We start from the raw sequence: 17,099 nt of genomic DNA, 5'->3' as shown, positions 1-17,099 counted from the left end.
CAATGCCGTTAGAAACGGTTTCCCAGTGGAGAAAACAAAGCACGGCTGCCGAGACGAGATCCCTGCTTACCTCGGTAATGAATGTCGAATTCGTCATCGTAACCCCATGTATCAAACGTTAAAACCCGATTAATACTTTCCTTTTTAGATACTTTAAAAATTACTGGCCCGCGCAATTGAAAAAAAAGGGAATCATCCCCCCTCCCCGAACCTTAGCCATAAATCCGCCCTGCATCCAGTTCAGTGTTTCAATCACTTGATGAGCCAACCAACGCATCCCCCAAGCCGTTGGTGCTTGGGATCGCTCGAGGTTGCATTCTCTGCAAAAATGCGCCTCTTTCGAAGGTCTGGCTTCGCTGACTCGTCAGATTCGCCGCATGTCGTAACCCCCGCAAAGCACGGCTCTATCACATTGACCACGACGCTCGTCACGGTCGAATTTCGCGCCTATCTCAATATAGGCGTGAAACTATGCCATCTTTGTCGCCTCAAGCGGCAGAGGCTGCCATATTCAGCACCCATTATAAGCGCCGCATTTGCCCTCTTCTTTTCGATATCACTCGACGGGGACGGTTCATTCTGCACTCTTGAACCGCGCTCATCGTTCGTCTCTGTCAGGCGTGGCTCGTCTAGGGCTCTTGACACAATTCCCCGTGTGACATCGGCCACGCCGCCTTCATGGCGGCTTCTGCTGGGGTTTGCGTTCCGGGTGTCAGACGCTGACGCTTCCGTGGACATGGCCCTTTCCGACTTCGTATTACAAGGAAATTCTTTTTTCAGCGGTCAATCGGACTGCGCACTTCCTTCTGTTTGTTGACATTTAAAGTTCAAAGGGAACGAGCGACAAACAGCAGAGCATATTCAGTTGATGTTTTACGCACGCAGAAAGGAACAAGAGAGCACACAAAACACGACATAGATAGGTCGGAATGTGCTTGGGCGTAATGCTTTTCTTGGAGTTTATTCTTTTTACCAAATTGATCCAAAAATAACGTTTGTAGGCATCGTAGCGAGCCAATTCCAATGATAACTCGCTATTGCCAGGCCTCCGTGACCTTCCCGATTTTCCCCCATTCTCTTCGCGAAGTTTTTAATTCCATTTTCTTTTTTATTATTTAGCGTTTTCCGGCGGTTTCTTTTTATTAGTTGAAATTTTTAGTTGTAGAAAGAGCAAATCAGAACTTTCATAGTTTACACTTACGTAAGGGAACAAAATCTCTTAAAAGGCGAATTCAATTACTCACTTTAAACTGTTTTGAATGCAATCGAAACAAAGAGGGCATTGAAATTTAGCACGAAGTAATACCAAATAAAAAAAAAAAAAAGTTCCTGGAAGCCTTAGATCGGTAAGTGACAATTTTTTAAGATATTTAAATTTTTCAGGGCCAAAACACTTAGGAAAATGTCGGTTCCAACACCGAGAGAAGAATCCGTTGTTCTCGGAGCCGACATTATTGTAGCCGACGTTGTTGGAGCCGAAAACAACTAAAAAAAAAGAAACCTAGGAGGATTCTGTTTGAGTGGTTGTCCTTGTGTAAACCTGTGTATGTGAGTCTTAGTGTCTTCCCCCTCACTAAAGCAGTACACAACAACACTCCTCGAAGACAAGCTACGTATCCTTTGTTGGCAAATCAGTTACGCTTAAGCATGACCCAGTGACCGCAAGGGAGAGGGCTTGCGAGCAAGCGCAGGTGCGGGATACTTGCGGTGGAATCCACCGGAAAGTTTATTTTGCTTTGTCAGCAAACAAATGTTGGTGTTTTCAGCGCTAGCACCATTAAACAGACGTACGGTAAACAAGAAATTTGACTCACTATGTTATCGAATAATTATTAGGATAGTTTTGAAGGGTTGAAAATCAAGATTCCCACACCCGACAATCTTAGGAACTTTCCTACAAAACAAAAAAAAAACGGCGGCTGTACCGACCTAGTTTCACTTATACTTTCCTTCTTTACTAAACTAAGGAAAGTCTGACTAGGCATACATTTAACAATCGGTTTAGCTTAACGCAAGTAGAGGTAGCAGCAAGACAACTATGTGAGATAAAGACACCAAAACATGGATGATGACTCTCGCTTATGATTAACGTTGAGCAGGATAAGCTCGTATCTGTGCGCCAAAATATATAACCTAAAAATGTCCCAATGGCGTCCAATGAGTTCTATACTCTCGCTCTCCATATACCTTTCAAAATTGGGAAACGGAAAAGAAACTTTGTCCCGATTCCAGTTTAATTTTTTATTCCTTCGTCCTAGGCTTTCTCTTTTTTTTTATCTCTTAAAGGTAATTTGAAGTTCATTGCTAATTTCAAAGACGGCCACCATGGAAGCGTTATAAAGCTGTGAAAGAAAAGAGTTAAAATTTTGCTTTTTTTTTTTTTTTACTCGATTTGAATGGAACTGGGGTAGGGTGAGACATATTATCTTTCTCATCCCTTTTATCTTCAAAATTGTAAAACTTTCTAGTGTGCGACTCTGGAATTGGCCCAACATTTTCTAACGGATGCAAACGAAATTGTGATGGTGTCAGTCGATCCTTATTTACTTTTGTTTCTTGAAGCTCACGCATTTGTTTAGCCAATAGAAAGCAAGAATAAGCCGCGGTAAAAAAAAAACAAATTAGAATAATATAAAATCAAGACGCTTTTTTTTGGGGGGGGGGGGGGGGGTGAAGGTACTTTATTTTATACATAAATGTAAGGTGCAAATCACTGAAATAGCTATTTTTAGCGCATTCATTTACGACTGTAAAAATAGACATAATGACTGAAGTTTACTACGTTAAAAGCTGAGTTGAAATATGCAAGCCGTCGAACTCGAAGTTTGCTGCTTAAAAAGGCGTGCTGAAATTTTGAAATAAGAATGCTTTTTTGAAAACTGTTTGGTGAACGCAAGTTCAGTCCGCCTAGGTGTGAGCAGCGTGGTTTTGTGTTTCTGCTGCCTTTGACGCGTTCCTGTACTTGCGTTTTTGAATGCACGTTCATGTATGGCTTTTTGTTTTCGTACACACGTTCGTATAACGCATTCTGCAATGTATAGGTCGCGTTTTTGTTTTTGTTTTGTTTTTCTAGAAAATTTAATTTGGTCCGTCTTATACAACGGATCAATGTGGCGATGCAGGAGAGTTGGTTCATGAGTACAACTGGCAGCAGCGCGCAAGAAACCCCAGGACAAAGGAAGAATTCACAAGACGAGCGCTGAACTTCAACTGGACGCTTAATGAAAAGAACACACCCAAGTAAACAACCACACCGTTATCGCATCAACACTTTAGATAAGCTATTTCTTTTTTTGTATAAATACACCGAAGGCTGGATGACACAATCCTCTTCTTCTATGAAGTTTTGAAGATATTACTATCAAATTTCGAAGATATTACGATTGTGGGGAAAGGGGGTGACAAAACTGCAAAGAACTGCTCGAAGCGTACTTGATTCCTATCAAGTACGCTTCGAGCAGACTTCGGCGTTTTTACACAAAAATAGCTTATCTTGAGCGTTGATGCGATAACGGCCGGTGTGGTTGTTTATTTGAATGTGTTCTTTGCATTAAACGTTCAGTGGAAGTTCCGCGCTCGTCTTGTGAATTCCTCCCTTTGTCCTTCTGTCTTTTGCGCTCCAGTTGTACTGATATACAACGTTGCGACTTTAAGCGTATATGGAGGTTAACTGTGCAAATTGGGGTAGTCGTCACATTTCTCATTCGACTCTTCGACGAAGAACGCTGAAACTGCTTCCCGCGTACTCATAATATGGCGACCAGAACACACATGTGCGAACTTATCAATGCAGTTTCGCCACGAAGATCGTGCACATATATAACAGTGATTTATACGAAGGTGCAACTATACACCGAATTTATTTTTAAACATAATTCTCTGGTAGGAGCGACTTATACAACGGTGTGACTTAAATAGACAGAAAAAAGGCACCTCTGTGTTTCTGCGCATGGATGTGGTAGTGCCCTGATGTATACCTGTACAGGTCCCTATCTTCAAACGCTGCACAGAGGCTATGCCAAACTTTTTTATAACCAGGCAATGTTTCAATCACTCCGTGCTAAAAGGACGAAATAAAAAATGTAATATGTACTCTCTGTACGAGCTGTACCCCAATAGCTCACCATAAACTATTACTTTTTTTTTCGAAATTTCCGAAAGGTATGACGCTCGCTGAAAAGCTTAGGAGTTCAGGGAGAAGCTCAGTTGTCCCGTCTCTAGAGCAAACTTACAACCTTCGACGATGCTCTGGTGTTTCGAGCACGTCACGTCGAGTGGGCGAGCGCAGACAAAGCACGACAGTAGGCACCGAGCTCGTACTAAAGGACCCTGCATTCATAATAGACGTCCCCCCGTTCTCACTCTGTCAGTGACTATAGGTGATACACCGTTCTAGAATTAAAATGGAGATAAATGGAAGTATGCAGCGAGCAAGTCGTCCGCTTCTTGAACATGTGTTGCGTTGATGTCAGAACAATGAAATCTTATTGGCTCATAAAAAAATAATAGTGGGCAGACCTCAAGACATTAAGCATTGAGGTGTACCTACTATCCCTTCAATTGAAACCAATCAGAGGTCGGCGTCGTTCTGACGTCACCGCCACCCCTGCACAAGAAGTAGACGACTTGCTCTACGCATTTGAACGCTTATGGTCTGCTTAAACCTGTTCTTTCACCTGTTTCTACAATTCCTGAGTCCCACTAGGGCGACGAAGAGAAAAGACGAAATCGACAAGCTTTAAAGAAGAGCCTTGTGTGCGCGTGGGTATATTCGCCAGGCTTAAAAATACTCGTGCTTCATTTACCAGCACTGAAAGACTGAAACGCCTGCCAAAAGTACCATCGAGTAAATGCAGCACGTGTTTGAGGCTTGTCGGTGTCGGTTGTTTCTGTTTGTTGGCTTAGTGAGACTTGCGACTAAGAGCTTGGTAACTGCGTTCAAGAAAGGTTTCACCGAGCTGTTCTTTCTTGCGTTTTCCAGGCCCGGGCTCTGGTTCACTGCCGGTGCAGGCAGAAACTATCTTTTGGGAAGCACCTCGCACGGAGCGAAACTTCAGGGAGAGGCTCGGCTCGGGTCTGGTCTCGTCTTCAAGCTCGGGCCTGGTGCCGGGACCAGGACCGGCGGCCCCCCTTCACGGAGGAGGGCCAGCAGCTGGAGGCGCCGTGTCCTGGTCGTCTTCAACCGGCGTGGGTGGCGAGCCCCCGTCGCGGCCCAGCGCCCACTGGGACGACCCCCACTTCAGGCCCCGCTTCGACAACAGCACCGACCGGAACGTGACAGCCCAGTTGGGGAAGTCGGCCTTCCTGCGCTGCAGGATCGCGCAGCTCGGTGACAGAACGGTGAGTTCGCGCCGGAGCTGAGGCTGCTTTGCGTGCTACGCGGAGAGAAAGTGGGGGAAATGAGGTCATGAGAGCCCACGGTTGCGACAGCGCGCCCCTGATTGGAAGGATTATCGGTAGCTTTAACCGGATACAGCAAGAAGAAAAAAAAAGTCAAGACAATTACGTATCCACAGTAAGACTTGGGGGTTTAGATGAAGGCGAGAAAGTTTAGAGATTAAACGAATATGTGGGACACGATCAAATGCCTTAGAAAAGTCTAAAAATATTGCGTCTGTTCCGTTGCGAGATTGAAGGCTGCAATGAAGGTCATGTGTAAATTCAAAAAGTTGCGTCTCAGAAGAGTAACCCTTGCGAAAGCCATGTTGGTGGTGGTGGAAGAAGTCATTGCAATCTAAATGCGATGTCCCGCCCATTACTACAGGACTGGCTTGGCTGCTCGACTGAATGGGCCTCAAGCGTCGTGTAGCCTTTCGCGTTATCCAGTCCGTCTAGGCGGGAAGTCTAACACAGCTTGCTTGTCGTATAAGCAGAAGAGCGGCAGCCTCCGGCATCGTCTGCTATTTCACGGCCGCTTAGCGTCATCTGCAATGCCGTGAGACGGGGAAGCGAAAGCGGCTCGTCCGCGTCCGTTTCCACCTCCGTCCTTCTGGTATCCATCTCCCGTCAAAAATCTTCTTAAATTCTTAGATGACGCGATTATAAAAGAGGCATTCCAGCGTTTTATTGTGCACAAGTCACGATTCAAGACAACCGACTGTCGCCGCCTATCGATGTGCGTGATAAGCGACCTAGAGAACTGAAGAAATCCAGAAAATAAATATGCTGTCTTTCTGGCCTTACTGTTCTTGTTTTTCTTTTTTCTTTCACATGAAATTTAGGCGCAATGTAGATGAGTGTCATGAAGCACAATTAAAAGGTGATGTACATATATTCGCTTTGATATATAGGCCAGGTGCACTGTGGAAAACTTGGAAGCTTGCCTTTTGAGCCGCAATGACGGGGAAAAGCCTAGACAAATTTGATGTGAACCGAACGCCCGATTGCTACCAACCAAATGGCTCGCAAATTCCTATCTGTGTAGGTATCTTCTCGGTATTGAAACCATGGTCGAAATCATGATGGTTGTACAATTCACAGAGCAGCAGGGCCGCTTTTTCGGAAACCAGCAACTTTATTCTGCATCAACATGGGCAACGAAAAGTATCAAGCCAGATCGTTTAAAATAGTTGATCTGGGACGCTAGGCTATGGCGCCTGGTGCGCGTCTTCGAATGGTGTGCTTAGCGTCCTAAGCTTCCCATACATCAAAAGTGGTCCCGATTTGGCAAAAAATGGTGTCACAGAATCCGAAGTGTCATGCCGTACAAATCGTGATCCTGGCGGTTGGTCGCAGAAATGCTAACAACAAGCTGCGAGTAGCACGAGCGAACGCGAGTGTCGCAGTCGTCACAGCGTCCCAACTTCTGGCTTGCGGAACTTCCGCGGACTGCCACACTGGAGTGCGACCTACAGCAGAATAGGCGTCTGCCACATACACTACAGCTGTTGGGACGCCGCCAGAATCACGACTGGTGATAGAATGACACTTCTCTGACGTCATCAGGTGTAAATCGAAGGTCTACTTTTTTGGACGCGGTAAACACACCAGTTGGAGAAGCGTTCCAGGCACCATAGCTTGGCTTAGGCCAGTCCCGCTTCGAGAACAAGCATTTGGGCAGAGCTTCCGAAGGCACGTAGTCGTGACACTTGTTTGCTGCAAACATAGTCGGTTGATGAGGTCTTCTTCTAAACATATCCGGGAACTCAAAACCACCCGCACTCATCCTAATTGACGAGCTCGACGAGCTCGGTCGTTTAGCACTCCGCAGACGCCGGCAGCCATGTTTGTTAACGTTTCAAACCAAAGCGGGTAAAGCGATCTCGGGATATCTTTGAAAACAATAATGACTCTACCTTGATTATTTGCCTCACAAACATAAACAAGCGCCGATTAAATCACTATTGCGGCAAGGAGATACAAATTTACAACCAACCTTTCACACGTCAATCATTTTTACAGCCAATGAAAGATCTAAGCACCTATAGTACGCACGGGGCTGGGATTTACGGACTGCGACCCCCACCTTCTGCACCTTAACGGCGTCTAACGCCGTAAATATTCAGCAGAAATGTGTTTTTATTTTTCCTGGAAACATTATTTTTAAAATTACGCGTCCCAACTCCAAAAGGAAACTTTTTTTTTTTTCAGTTGCACTCTCCCTTTAAAGGCTAGCCATGGCTCTGTCGGTACTGATAGTTCGAACGAATTAGAACACGTTTGAACGCCAGGGGTTATACAAGGAGTAGATGACGCTTTCGTTCACTCTGATTGGAGGGAGACTAGGGGTAGGGACAAAGTCAGCTAGCCTTTGCCTCTTGCCAGAAAATCCATAGTCGTTCTTTTCATACATCACACAAAAGACACTGTGTTCACTGCAGACATGACGATAGAGTTATTTGCGGACACGGCTGAATCATATACCGGGTGTTTTAGCGAAGACATTCAAAAATCCTAAAAATTAAGGCGATTGAAAAAAGAAGAAACTCTCTTCGGGAACAAACTACCAGCCACGGTGGACGTCAGGAATTGCCAAAAACCTACTAAATAGCCAGATAATTAATTAAAACTTGATAATTAACTTTTTAATTAGGGGAAATAGACATATGATTCCAATTAGAAAGTTGCTGAGCGTTATCGAAAACCACTAAATCAGTCATTTTCAGAAAGACTTTAAGCGCTTGAGAAGAGTAGTAGCGCACTAAAATTACCACTCGTGGAGCAGGTACAAGGCTGGGGTTAGATAAGAGGCGGAAAAATCGCGCGGGCGCCTTACCGCAACCGCTAGCCTTGTACCTGCTCCACGAGTGGTAACTTTAGTGCGCTACTACTCGTCTCACGCGCTCAAAGTCTTTCTGAAAATGACTGATTTAGGGGTTTTCGATAACGCTCAGCAATTTTCTAATTGGAACCATATGTCTATTTCGCCTAATTAAAAAATTAATTAACAAGTTTTAATTATCTGGCTAATTAGTAGGTTTTTGGCAATTCCTGACGTCCGCCGTGGCTGGTTGTTTGTTCCCGAAGAGAGCTTCTTTTTTTTTCAATCGCCCTAATTTTTAGGATTTTTGAAAGTCTTCGCAAAAACACCCGGTATATTGAAGGCATAGTTGTATGGCTGGAACATTTTTGCAGGCAGTTTCTGCATGACGAATGCGGCAAGGCTGTCACGTCCTCAACTTTCTTGGACATTTCTTTCTCGGCGCTTCTGTGCTAAATGCACTAGTGAGAATTTCAAATGAACAACTACGAGCATTAGAATGTTTCCCCGGAATAGTTTAGATGACAGTCATGAATATTCATACACTAATATCACGCGAGACAGCGCGCTTAAAACTGAGAGAAAATTGGGTGAAAATAAGGAGTGGGCTCACTTTGGGTAAGCAATCGAGAAAAAGTTGAAAAACTGCTATTTTAATATCGTATGTCTATGTCAAACTTGTTGTCGCGGCGAGGGGCAATGAAGCAAATATGATTGTACTTCCCAGTCAGAACTGTTCGCTTATATCCCCCCATAGCTAACTAGTCGCATTTACGCTAAGGTTATCATCGATACGTACACTACGCTTACTAGGAGTGGGCTATCGTTCAGTGCCTAAACGAAAAGACAAAATCAAGCAAAAAAATAGGTGTGATTGCTTTTCGGTGGTCGGGCATCTCTCGGGATTCTATGGTAAGCAGTAATTAAACTTTTTGTGGCGGAGAAGTTCTCTTCCTCATCTCTACGAAGTTTTTTTAATCGAATGTTATAGGCTGCATTTTCAAAATGTTCAATTCTGCCTTTTTTCCCAGGACATCGTAATGATTTCGAGAACTGTAATTACCTAGGTATCATAGAAGGCAGACCGGTTAGAATTTGTCATTTTCTTGAATGGGATTGCTAGCATCAAAAATGTTAGAACAAAGTCTAATGTAGCGATAGAAGCTTTAGTGAAATTTAGGTTTATTATCGTAAAAGTACCAACTGTTAGAATTGTTTCGTATAAAAGTTAACACGAGGTAAGGAGTAAACAAATCATATGAATAATTAACACCTAAACGTCTAAGAACCAAAGAGGGGTTCACTAGCACAAAATAAAAAAATAAAAAAACTATCCCTTTGATTACTGTCACCCCACAACATTAAGAACAGGTCGAGAAAATAAAATAAACACCAAAGCACAGGACTTTTGGAAAGTCTTAAATCTGTCTTAATACGTAAGAACACGCCATAATAAAAAAAATGACGCCAAATGTCTCCGAAGTCCTTCAGAACGAGTGCCTAAAACGTCACCTGGAGAAATTATATATCAGAGATAATACTGATTAATCTTGAGTTGCACCGTTGTGTGGTGCTCACTACATCCTGCCTTTAATTTTGGTGCTCACTACATCCTGCCTTTAATTTTACAAGCTGGAAACTGTTACAGGCATCGACAGGACCTGCTAAATTTTTTCAAGCGTTGTCCCGTCATCTTCCCCTAACGTGAGCAAGCAGCGACATGTCTGACGATGGCGTCGCATCCGGTGAATTTTGAGAAAACTTAAGAACGGCACGTACCCGCTCTTCAAACGGCGTTTACGATAATCCCTTTTTCTGCTGAATTTCAAAGAGGCGTCAAAAAGTGTTGGGAACCTCGTTTATTTAGAAACGTCCAATTGAAAAAAAAAATTAGCACTTAATGGGATGGAAGGACAGGGTTGCTTATGATTCGCATTGCCCTTTGTTGGTTTCACGCCACAATGCAGGGTACAATCAGCGTGCGCCTAAACCGCCCGTCGCTTCACTCCGATGCCTTCAATATTGAGTCCATAAGCGCCAGATGTGCCGTCCACGTCAGATTTATTACGATGTGGCCCTTCAAGAATTGCAGAACCTGAATCCCAGCTAATTCGTCGTTCGACCGAAGGCGTTTGGCATAATGGCCGTTCGAAATGAGCGCTAGACAGTCGGATTGAGGCATTTGGCCGAATATTACGTTCTTAGTAGGTTGCTTGCTTAGGTTTCCTCCAGCCCTCCAGGCATGCTTCGAAAGGGCAGAGAGAGGTCTCAATGTAAGCATCTGAGCAAGTAGGTTTTGGCTTCATAATAAAAGAGAGGGCATTTCTGACGTGTGATGTGACCATCCAATGCTTCAATATATGTGAAGTCTTACGTTGAAGACTGGTTTTATTTCCAAAACTGAAAAAAAAATACTGCGGCATACGTTTATATTCAGAGTCGAATTTACGATCGATTATACAATTGTTTTAATTTGACTGCACTTATTTTATTACCTATAACTCCAATATCAGAAATTTAACGAAAACCATTAAACACGACGTACTTTTCTTTGTGTCGCGGCTTATTTGCGCGCATTTTCTCGGTCGTTGTCCTCTCCCGTGTGAAACACAATACCCGAGGATGTTCTGCAATCCTACACGATCCTCAATTTTAATATATTAAGACCGCGTTCGAAACGCGCCGACCTGGATGCGAACTATTTACAAACTTCAAGGGGTTTAACCGCAAAGAAAGGTCCTACGGCCTACGGTCTACAGCTTACTGTCTCGTGGACACGCACTTTTCGTTCACGAGACTTTCTACGCCTTTTTTATTTTCTTGACACGTTAGTTGCAAAGCCAAGGCGGTCTTGAGAGGCGTCGGTGTCTCATGCGCGTCCCACGAGCAGACAAGGCGTCCTTGATCGATGGGTGGCGGAAGACTTCGGCGAGACGTCCTGTCTCCACCTGTTCCCTTAGCGCGAGACCACAACTGAGAACATTGACCGGTGCGAAGAGCGTTCGATGCATTGCCTGAGTGTTTCCACACCCATCTACGGCGGAGAAGAGGAGTGCAACTACTCTTGGCGGAACGCCTCCCCCTCTCCCCCCCCCCCCCCCCCCCCCGATCTTTCCAAAAACGAAGGATTGGTGCCAACAACGGGTGCACGCTCTTCGAAATCGATGATCGCATCTCGCTAAAGCAGCTGTTTTTCCAAAGTCTAAGCCCTTTACCAGACGCCATGTGGAGGAGCCCTACCTTCACGTATGGAGCACGGTGACCTATAAGCATATTTCCATGGCCGACTTGGCTAGCATCTGCGGAGGCTGTGATCAAAGAGGTCCGTTAAAATCACGCTGTATATTACGCCTCGAACGCAACTAAATAATATACATCTTTCACTAATCTTAATGAGTCGTTCAGCATGATGATTTGTGTACCAAAAACACTCATTGCAAGTATAAATAATTACAACGATGCCTCGTTAGTATGGACGCCCTGGTTCCTCCGAAAAATCGTCCGTGATGTTATTTGTCCTTGATAACGAGACAAAAATGCATGTATTTTTTACAGAGTTTTCCAGAAGATGGTGTCTATATAGCGGGGTTTTTATACTAACGGGGTTCACCTATAAAAATGATCAATGAGTTTCAATTGAGTTCCTAATGTATACTATAAGAATACATCAGAAACTTCATCGAAACTCATTGATAATTTTTTGTAGGGGCATATAAACAAGATAAAGCTGTATCACAATTAACAACATACTTCGACTTCCGCGGTCAACACATTCCACAACGATAGTAGCGCTAATGACAGACTTATGGTTGCGAAAAAAAAAAAAACGATAAAAAATCAAAATTCGCTCGTTCCCGCTAACCGTCTTTCTTTTAGTTTTCTTTTAATTTTCTTGTTCGTCTCGTTGGTAGTTAGTTCAACCATTCAGCGCTTGCGCACAACCCGAGCCGTCCAGTATCGTCGCGTGCTGCATTCTCATCACGTCTTAGCAAGCACTGAAATATGCGATTCCATCTATGGCCGCGTTTTTATTTTCGAGGCAGAGCTTCAGGCACTGGCGGAATTGACAAGTCAGCGGTCGTTCTTTTCTGCCGGAGTTTCTGGATAGTTTATCCCCACGTGCGTGTATTACTCTGCGAACGTGCGCGCGGTAGCTGGAGACCTCTCCGCTGCGTTAGAGAATCCCTCTTACTCCTGTTGCGCACACGAAGTTCCTGGTAACAATGCAGATAACGTCGAGGAGCCTTCCTTTAAAATTTGACTTTGTTTCTTTGTTTCTCGTTTTGCGGAGCACACCTGCGAGGCGTACGGGAAACGAGGAGGACCGTAGAAGATATATATTTGTGGTACTCAGCAAAAAAATGAACCCCTCTTTCGACTTCGAAATTTGCCCACCGCGTCAAAGGAGTTGCTAAACAGAAGACGAGGATCATTCGAAGGATTGCCGTTCTACCGATTTTCTGAAAGCTCGGCGGCTCGGCGCTTCAAAGGAAGAAAGTGCTGCAGTCTTTAAAGTGCTGCGTTTTCATATTTTGATGCTATTTGTTTGAACTACTTCCGAAAGAAAGCTCCGTAAGCCATCTCTGACATGCGTTACTTTTGTAGCACTGAGCTGAGTTTTCGTGTTTCCAGGCGGACCGTAGATATCATTTCCTTTAAAAGATAGAGTAATATAGTGTAGGGCTGCTTTCCTAGAATATTTGTTTTAACCTACTTGAGAATTTGCGGCTCTAATACAGCATGATTTATACTGTAGGAATGTCTAACCGGGTGGCACGTTAGCTAAAATCCACTTTAGCGAGGGAGTTTGAATATGTGAGCATTAGGTTGCACCCAAAAAGCGTGAAGCCTTTGGTTAGGTGACTTAATCAGTCAGATCACAATCGTGTGAAGCACGACTTTCAGTTCTATGTAGAGTTATACGACTACGCTTGAAAGCACAAATTTCTCTTTCCACTGAATGGAGCTTGATTTCGATTATTTATCTAGTCCCAAGCAGCTTACAAAACATGTAGGGTCTGACTTTGTATATTTACGCGTCCGTAAATCATTAATTGGCGTTCTTATCAGCTAACGCCTCAATCTCATCGACTACTGAGCGTTAATAAGACAAAAATAAGGCTACAGAGATCTTTCGAATAGCGTATCCCAACCAGTGGTTTTGATTATCCTTGATTGTAAAATTCTGTACAATATAACGAAATGAACCAGCTGTGTTCACCGGCATCTGTGGTCGGGTTATATTATTAGAGCTTGTGCGTTGTCGAACCACAAACCAATTTAGGATACTCGCTCTGGATGCGCAGCAACAAATGTTCCCCTTCATGCAGAAAAACGCGTTTAAGAAGACAAAAAAATTGAGAAACTAATGGACTGATAAACACGGACCGATACTCAACTAAAGAGCAGAAATAGAGAGAGAGGTGATGTCATACAGTAATGTACTTAATTTAAATATCCACAGGTTATAATGGCATTTAAAAGTAAGAACACATCCGCCTTCTAAATAGTGATCGGTATGGCACGAGATACGTTCTGGAAGTAAAACGCCATCTGCACGATGTTTTCTACTCAGGACTTGAAAAATTTTCAATACATGGTCGGCCTCTGCCAGCCTCCTTCAACAACAGCAGTAACAATTTGACACAGGTACAGTGAAAAACAACTGCGTAACCTATGTCCATTTTTGCACTTGAGCATCTTGATGGTTGCTAAAAGCAAGGCATGCCTCCATTGGTTTGGCCAAATAAAGTAAAAAGTAACAAATTTTCCACTTCCTCTATAAGGCACCGCCACAATGAAAAACATCGATCTTGTAACATGTGGTTAGAGATAACTTGAAAAATATTTAAGTTTGTACATCTCGTCTCACTTTTAGCTATATTCTGTTTCGCATGAAGTACGTCCACAGCCGACGATACGATATGATGTAGACCAATCAGGCAGCGACGAAAGTGCATTGTCATGGCACTCACAGTATTTCTCCGTTTGCTATCGCCAGTCAAAGCTATCAGCTCATTAAGAGACCTCTCAACAAAGCCTTTTATAAGTCTACCGAACAACATTGGTTTTTGCCGTTGCTCGCTCATGAAGCGCGTGCTTGGATCCGAGTCCTCACCGAATGCTGACGTCACACTCGTGTCGAATAAAAGCTCAGAGTACGTCATCAAGCAATGGCGGACAGGCGTTGGCGCGGATTTTTGGAAAGGATATAGCTTTCTGGTCGAACATCAGGGAATTCGCCTGAAAGTGATGAGCACCAAAATAAATCATGCATAATATGAGACAAAAATAGGACCAGTGAGGTCAAAATGATAATAAAAGGAAAGATAGAAGTGAAAGTCGAAAAGAAAAGAGCGAACAAGAAGAACGTCTTCTACAGCTCTTAATTGCTTTTTAACGGAAGTAATCATTTATGGGCATCATAGTATTTCTGCAATCGTTAGTAAACCCGCAACCAAGGTCGCACCAAAATATATTTTTGTAGAACATTCAACTTACTCCGCGAAAATCTAACAGCATTTTCTTAGTAAACACTGGTGGGTGCAAGGACCCTCGCAGATATTTGTTCTTTAATTTGGGCAGAGCCATCTATGGTTTGTAGAAATAAATGAACTGCGCAGAGGACGAGGACAGAGGTAGAAACGAGTACGACACACGGAGCGCAGACTTCCAACTGTTTATTTGGCGCAGACACGGCAGTATATATAACAGCAGCAATCAGTTTGCGGCAAAATAAGGCCTAAACATGACCATCCAAAAAAGAAAATTCCTTGTCTGATAGTGAAACAGATTGCATGCTTATGCAGTCGTGACCTTTCTTTTTAATGAAGTAGGCTTCTACGGGTTTTCTTTTCGTTGCCTCATTTGCTCTTGCGAGAACACGTGTCCTTTGCAAATCAGGATGACAACCGCATTTCATACAATGTATAGGCAGATGTCCGCCTGTGTTGTTTTTTATCGACAGAAAGTGTTTATGTGGCCTCAGGTTGAAAAGGCTGTCCAAGACCATCTATGGTCATGGACAGGCCTTGAGACAGCGGAGGCAGTCCTCTCTGCTGTCTCGGGGAATCCGGTATCTCGGTGCGTCGGTGGCAGACCTCTCTATCGCCGCAGCGCGAAAGCGCGACACTATGGACAAGTGAGATGCGCATGCGTTTCTATTTTTGGTTGTCCGCGACTACGGTAAAGCATTTGGCTCCGCCGTGTTTCTCATGAGAACAGAGGAAAGGACGATCAAAAAAAGAGAAGTGATGCAGGAGGAGAGAAAACCAAAGTTACTCGAACAACATACCAAATAGTATATCAGGTCATTTATCCTAAACGCATCTAAAGAACACACACACGACCTTGAAACTTTTTTCTTTCTTTTTCTTTTCTTAAGCGTAAAACAGGCGTAAGCCAAAATCGCATCGCGTCGCAGCGCACTGCGGGGCAACCATAGCAACCGTCGCTGAAGTTGGGACGTGACGGCGGGGCATTCGGCCACGTCATAGCGTCAGTGGCTGTTGCTATGATTACGCGGCTTGCGGTCGTGATTCGACGCAATTTTGGTCACTCATGTTTAAAGCTTTAGGGTTTCCTTTCGTGTCTGAATGAAGTATGCACGATGATGCCAATCCGTAAATTTATTTGCTCTTTCGTCAATTTCACTGCTCTTTAATTCGCATAATGTCATGAATTATTTTTATTTAGAGTGTGCCTTCCTGCATTTTTTCAGTTCCTGTAGCACATTGACTGTTGAAAGACCTCTTGTGTGACCGCGTGTCACAACTTCTGCATAAGTTATTGACTGAAACTGCTCCGTCATGATTCCAACTCCCTCTAAATAATTTTTATTATGATCCCATTGTTATCAATTTAAAACTGTCTTCTCACTTTACGTCACCTATTAAGCTCGGATATCATCAAGCTTATAGTCATGCTACTTTGCTATTTTAAAATATGACATCCGTAAAAAACTAATACTTCCGCGCACTATGCGCGTCTCTCAGTGAAGGCATGTAGGTTCGAATTAAAGATATCACAAACGTGTTTGTGTGCATCCTAATGATAATTATGTCAATGGTATAATGATTGGTTTTATCTTAACAATAGCATAAAATAATTTATACCCTGTCATTTCTCCACAACATGAAGAGGAAGACGTTAAATCCACCTTTGATTTGAAGATTAAAAGTAACGCGCGTTGCATTCTTCGTGATAATTCAATAAAATAATAGAGCAAAAAAAGAGTGTTTGGCAACATATACATCATGGGAGGATGCAATAAATCTAAATAATATTATAAATAAAAACTCAATATTTAAATTAAAGGTGCACCCTACGTCTTATAGATAAGTACGTCTCAACGACAGTGATATAGATACTTAGGAAAAATACTGTCTAATTTCTAGAACAACAAACATTTCAGCTTGCATTTTTAGAAATAATTAGAAGGCTCACGCATCGGAAACTTGGGCTATTTACGAACTGTCACTCGTCAGGGAAATTCAATGATCTCTTATACGGGATTCAAGACGTGTCATTTAAAAAGTCGGTCTTCGCTCAAAAGCCCCGACCTCAAGGAGAGTATTTTCAGCTCCAATGCGCTTTCAACTTTTTCGCGCATGGCGGGGCTCAACGCGAATCGGTCGACAACGTATGGGCTTTAGCTTCAGACGTCGAGAAACATAAGAAGACTGAGAGTCCTGTTGTGGACGGCAGCAAATATCGCCTCTTTATTGTTTTTGCTACTTGCACTATCTTTATGTCGTCGTTTGGGGGTTGTGTGAAATCCCCTTTACGCCAGCCCAGTGCATTTTTGAAGTTCAACTTAACCTGCATTAGTGTAAGTATTCTTCATTATTTATCAAATTAATATTCGATATTGTATCAGCGCATCAATGTAAACAACACG

At 43.4% G+C, this 17,099-nt stretch overlaps 1 non-coding gene and 1 pseudogene across 1 annotated transcript in view; one reads left to right on the top strand and one right to left on the bottom strand.

Annotated features, from left to right (window-relative positions):
• LOC121835049 overlaps positions 1 to 97 on the bottom strand; it is a 61,944-nt pseudogene extending 61,847 nt beyond the window's left edge.
• Positions 98 to 4,403: 4,306 nt separating this feature from the next.
• Positions 4,404 to 17,099, top strand: part of LOC120844642 — a 60,305-nt gene continuing 47,609 nt past the window's right edge. The window contains exons 1-2 of the transcript XR_006077465.1: positions 4,404 to 4,419; positions 4,982 to 5,340. This is a non-coding gene — a transcript (uncharacterized LOC120844642). The remainder of the gene's footprint in view (positions 4,420 to 4,981; positions 5,341 to 17,099) is intronic.

This window comes from Ixodes scapularis, unplaced genomic scaffold (assembly GCF_016920785.2).
Source record: "Ixodes scapularis isolate PalLabHiFi unplaced genomic scaffold, ASM1692078v2 PGA_scaffold11__112_contigs__length_91849675, whole genome shotgun sequence".
Taxonomy (NCBI): Eukaryota; Metazoa; Arthropoda; class Arachnida; order Ixodida; family Ixodidae; genus Ixodes; species Ixodes scapularis.
The sequence above is the reverse complement of the archived record's forward strand: the minus strand, read 5'-3'. Positions and strand labels throughout refer to the sequence as shown.